The following is a 5886-nucleotide window of genomic DNA, read 5'->3' as shown; positions in this document are numbered from 1 at the left end:
ATGCATGATTTAGAATTTCTCTGTCTATTTAAGACAACTTGTAAACTGGAGAAGGCATCAGATAATTTCCTCATTCTAGAAATTTTCAGTGCCCTATCTCTTGTATAAGCCCCCTTGTAATGTTTTCATTGAAGTTTGAATAAATTTGTAAGTTTTTAACTCTTCCTTCTATTTCGCACGTTTATTTTGAAGATTATAATCCCGGATCCTTTTATTGCTGGTTTGTCGAATCTTAATCCGGCCAAGAATGTGCCTGCAATAGTGCATTCTGCACTTGCACCAGAAAAACCATTAATGTCATTTCAGGAAATCCTAAAGAAATCCTATTTGACATTATAGAACATATCCAGGATGATGAGGCTAGAAACAAATATCTTCTAGAACTCAAACGGTTAATGCTTTCCGCACAAAAAAACTACAGCACTGTTAAAAAGGAAATTTTATCTATAGTGCTATGTATCACAAAATTTCAAGATGATCTTGTTAATAAAGAATTTTTACTTAGAGTAGATTGTAAATCTGCTAAAGAAATCCTGCAAAAGGATGTTAAAAATCTTGTTTCAAAACAAATATTTGCTAGATGGCAAGCTCTCCTATCTAGCTTTGATTTTCAAATTGAATTTATTAAAGGAGAAAACAATTCCCTCCCCGATTTTCTAACAAGAGAATTTTTACAGGGCCATAATGAGACCCACGACAAAGAGAGAAGGGAGACCACTAATAAATCGTTTCTTCCAGAAATCGTTATTACAATCAGGTTGAATCATGACCTTTACTAGGAAGGTATCCTTATACCATCGAAAGTCTGCTAAGTCTTTGCAGGTGAGGTTATTAAGGATTTCTAGGCTCCTATCTTGGAACAATTTGGGTTCTCCTATGAAATGTCTTGCTATGTGGTATAGGAGAGTGGCGCAAGCGTCTTCTTTTGCAACTTGCTCAAGAATTTCTTGGCCATTTTCAGTTTTAACAACCGTTTCTATAGCTGTAGCTCCATAGATTAGGTTTTTGATATCGTCGGTGAAGTAGTTATCCCACCAATGTTTTATCATACCAGTAAATCCAGATACGATCATGGTAGCCGCTTCTTTATCAGTGGCTCCTCTGATTTTATAAGCGGTAATAGCCACGCCCATTTCGTGGAGTTTGTTGTAGATTTGATGCTCCGCCAAACCATCAACGTTCCATTCGGTTATGCCTCGACCATCATGGTTAGAGGTCGAAAGGCATGATGGTCGTGCAATCTATTTAGTTATCATGAATCATCGCAGCAACGGGCAGAGCCCACGTCGACCTTTTATCTAATAAATGCATCCCTTCCAGAAGTCGGGGTTTGTTACACGTATTAGATCTAGAATTACTCCGGTTATCCGAGTAGTAGATACCATCAAACAAACTATAACTGATTTAGTGAGCCATTCGCAGTTTTACAGTCTGAATTTGTTCATACTTACACAAGCATGGCTTAATGTTTGAGACAAGCATATGACTACTGGCTGGATCAACTAGGTGGAATTCATCATCGACGCCGGCGTTGTATGAGCCCGGCCTGCCCATAAGGGCATAGATGAATTCAAGGCGAGTACGATCGTTGTTTGCAAGGAGCATCGTATAGGGAAGATAGGAATTGATAAAGATCCCATGCCCACTGCGTCTATCGCATTCGAGAATCCTGACTGTCGCTCATGGACCATGACCTCATGATGAAGTGAGGAAGGTGTGGGACACGATGGCAGCCTTTCGATTCACCCCGTGCATGAAATGTGAAGGGTTCAAGGCGATTGATAAAACTTGATAATGCCTGGGCATTTGGTATGCAGCACAGGAAAGCGATTTCAAGCAAACCTAAATTGCGCGTGCCCCATGACTGATATGATAGGTGGGTCAGGACGTTGCTGCTTGAGCTGGGATCCAACCTAACCGCACATACCAAACACAACTCAGGCACCATGTGTCCAAATGCACCATCGATGCACGCCCAACACCAGCCCCAATGCCTAGCAATAGATGTCGTGCACTGCTGCCCATGCAGACGTTGAAGGGATGAAAGCAAGTCCCGCTTGACACGATAGCCCGCCCTTGGGGGGAGCAGAGAAGATGAAGGCACGTCGAGACTTATCCATGGGCGCCGCCCACGCCGGCCGCCAGCGCTCTCCGCGGACTCATTATGAAAATATTTTTTTTCAAATATCATATATGAAAATTCAAAAACTAAGTAAAATAATTCAAAAATAGAAAAAGTATTTATAAAAATATAAAAACATTAGAAAAATATTTCCAGCGCATTAACTAACCTTAAACCAACAATCGAGTGCTTATTTGTACCTATAACGTAATGGTGTAACATGTTTAAATTTAAGGATATTAAATAAAACATTGAAAAAAATATAAAAATAACATGGGGACATTAGAAAAATCGCCCAGAATGAAACAAATAAGTAAAAACCCCAAAATATAAATATTAGAATGAAATAACCTTAAACCAACAATTGAGTACATATCTGTACGAATAACGTAATGATATAAAATATTTAAATTTAAGGATATTAAATAAAAATTTGAAAAAAGAGGGCGACGGAACTTTAAGAAAACCATCACAACATATGAGATAACATTAAAATATATTTAAAATAAATAATTAGAGTGGATATGTAAAAAAAATGAGCATGCAATGGTGAGGAAGATGCATGAACGTCAAGAAAATATTAGGATGATCGAATGTAGTTTTATGCTCTTTTGATTTTGGCACGGTGGTTCCTTGCGGCAATAGTGCCATGGTGCCACGGTGCCTTGGTGCCTTGGTTCAATGGTGCCACAGTTCCTTGGTTCCATGGTGCCACGGTGCCACGGTGCCTTAGTGCCTTGGTTCCATGGTGCCCTTGTGCCATGGTGCCATGGTGCCACGGTGCCATGGTGCCACAGTGCCTTGGTGACATAGAGCTATTGAGCCATGATGCCTTTGTGCCATGGTGCTACGGTGCCTTGGAGCCTTCGTGCCACTGTGCCATGGTGCCACAGTGCCTTCGTGCCATCTTGCCACGGTGCCTTGCTGCCCGGTGCCATGGTCCCATGATGCCTTGGTGCCACGGTACCTTGGTGCATGGTGCCACGGTGCCATGGTGCCTCGGCTCCATGGTGCCACAGTGCCTTCTTACCATGGTGCCTTTTGGCCAGGGTGCGATTGTGCCATGGTGCCTTTGTACCTTGGTTCTATGGGCGTTGGTTCCTTGTGCCCATGGTGATTTGGGGGTGATGGTGCTGGTGCACAGATATCCAACTTGACAAAGACACCTCCATGGTAGGCCACTATATGTCCGTTGGTGATTGTCATTGGACATGCCTCTAGCATTGCACTCGATGGTCACTAAAACCGCTAATTGTGACATGCCTCCACGCACTGACGTTGTTCTCAGCGCATCGCTGAGAACTTAAGCGGCAATCCGCATCACCAAAAACCTCTAGTTGTGATGCCATTGTTTTGCGAGAAAGGCCACTTGATATCATATCCTTAACTATTTGGAATGGAACTCACGCGACAATTGAAAAACAAGAGGCTAACTCGGGTGAGGTCAACTCACAACACTTAGAAAGATTTTTCAAGGACGGATGCACAAACCTCCTTTGGAGATGGACAAAAAAATGATTAGATTGGATGGGAAGGGACGAACCAGAGCGACAAAGGGATGAATCTCAGTGGATCATGGCAGCAAGGCCACTCTTCCACTTACAATACCCCATCGCATATTTAAGTCTTTTGCAATGGATTCTACCGGCCGCTCGATGGAAATTATACTTCAAGGCGGCCTCCGTGATTCTTCTACCGCGGTGGCTTAGAAAACGACATGTGCCCTTGGGGGCCGAGGCACCTACTGTGGGTCGACAAGCGGATAGCAGGCGCATGCATCGCTTCTAGTCCGAATTCTAACTTAGAGATGTTCAGTTATAATCCAGCACACGGTAGCATTACGCCACTGGTTTTTCAACCAAGTGCAATGACAAATTGTGTGAATCAATATTTCTTCTCGTACTAGGTTGAATTACTACAGTGACACTGTCATAAGTAGGGTAAAACTAACCTGTCTCACGATGGTCTAAACCCACCTCATGTTTTCTATTGGTGGGTGAACAGTCCAACACTTGGTGAATTTTGCTTCAAAATGATAGGAAGAGCCAACATCAAAGGATGAAAAAGCAACGTCGCTATGAACGCTTGGTTACAACAGGACAGCTATCCCTGTGGTAGCACTTTTCTAACACCTCCAGCTTTGAATTCTGAAGGTCTAAAGAATCGTTAGGCCACACTTTAATGGTTCTTATTCGTAATGGAAATTTGAATCAAACGAGCTTTTACCCTTCTGTTCTACACGATATTTCTGGTCTCGTTGAGCTCATCTTAGGACACCTGCGTTATCTTTTAACAGATGTGCCGCCCCATCCAAATTCCCCGCCTGGCAATGTCTTCCACTTGGATCAGCCCACAGAGTGAGACTGGGGTCTGAAATGAGGGGCAGTGCCCCGCTTGCAATTCACAGAATAAGTAAAATAATGTTAAAAGTAGTGGTATTACACTTTTGCCTGTCTACCTAGTTGATCCAGCCAGTAGGGGCAGTGCCCCAATTCCAATTCACGGATCCCACTTATACTACACCTCTTAAGTCATTTCATAAAGTCGGAGTAGAGTCAAGCTCAAGAGGGTCTTCTTTCCCCATTGATTCTGCCAAGCACGTTCCTTTGGCTGTGGTTTTGCTGGATAGTAGACAGGGATAGTGGTAATCTCGTTAATCCATTCATGCACGTCACCAATTAGATAATGAGGCATTTGGCTACCTTAAGTAAGTCATAGTTACTCCCGCCGTTTACCCGCGCTTGGTTGAATTTTTTCACTTTGACATTCAGAGCACTGGGTAGAAATCACAATGCGTGAACATCCGTTGGGACCATAGTAATTCTTTGTTTTAATTAAACAGTCGGATTCCCCTTGTCCGTACCGATTCTGAGTTGGCTGTTTGATGTGCAGGGAAGGCCCCTGAAGGAACCGTTCCCAGTACATCCCCTGATCGGTATGCAGTGACCCGCTCTCGCTATGGGAGAAGCTTGAGTAGTCCATCGACATCCGATGGGTTCGGGACTGGGACCCCCATGCCCAGCCCTCAGTGATAATCCTTTTCTAGAAGTTACGGATCTATTTTGCCGACTTCCCTTGCCTACATTGTTCCATCAACCAGAGGTTGTTCCCTTGGAGACTTGATATGGTTATGAGTACGACCGGGCATGGACGGCATTCGGTTCTTTGGATTTTCAAGGGCCTTCGGTAGTGCACCGGACACCACGTGATGTGTGGTGCTCTTCCAGCCACTGGACCCTACCTCTGACTAAGCCGATTCCACTGTGGGAAGCGGTTACACAGAAAAGATAACTCTTCCTGAGGCTCCTGCCGATGTCTCCGAACTTCCTAACATTTTGGGATCTAGGTTAGTGCACAGTTTGGAACAGTAACCCAGATTTTGGTTTATCCCACATCGCCAGTTCTGCTTACTCAAAATGGCCCACTTGGAGCTCTTGATTCGTGGCACGGCTCGACAAAGCAGCCGCGGGCCCTACACCCAAGTCAGACGAACGATTTGCAAGTCAGTATCACTGCGGGCCTCCACCAGAGTTTCCTCTAGCTTTACCCCGCTCAGGCATAGTTTACCATCTTTTGGGTCCCAACAGGTATGCTCACACTCGAACCCTTCTCAGAAGATCAAGGTCGGTCGGCGATGCACCCCTCGAGGGGATACCACCAATCAGCTTCCTTACACCTTATGGGTTTACTTGATGTTGGGCGTATTTATACGTCTAAGAACCATAACTTACCCATGTTTTTGCTAAGTTTTGAGGATAAAATAC

General features: G+C 44.0%; 1 pseudogene; it reads left to right on the top strand.

Moving 5' to 3' along the window:
* Positions 1-4154: 4154 nt before the first annotated feature.
* Positions 4155-4675, top strand: LOC107852651 (annotated as a pseudogene).
* Positions 4676-5886: the final 1211 nt, after the last annotated feature.

This window comes from Capsicum annuum, unplaced genomic scaffold, assembly GCF_002878395.1.
Source record: "Capsicum annuum cultivar UCD-10X-F1 unplaced genomic scaffold, UCD10Xv1.1 ctg75896, whole genome shotgun sequence".
NCBI classification, from domain to species: domain Eukaryota; kingdom Viridiplantae; phylum Streptophyta; class Magnoliopsida; order Solanales; family Solanaceae; genus Capsicum; species Capsicum annuum.
The sequence above is the reverse complement of the archived record's forward strand: the minus strand, read 5'-3'. Positions and strand labels throughout refer to the sequence as shown.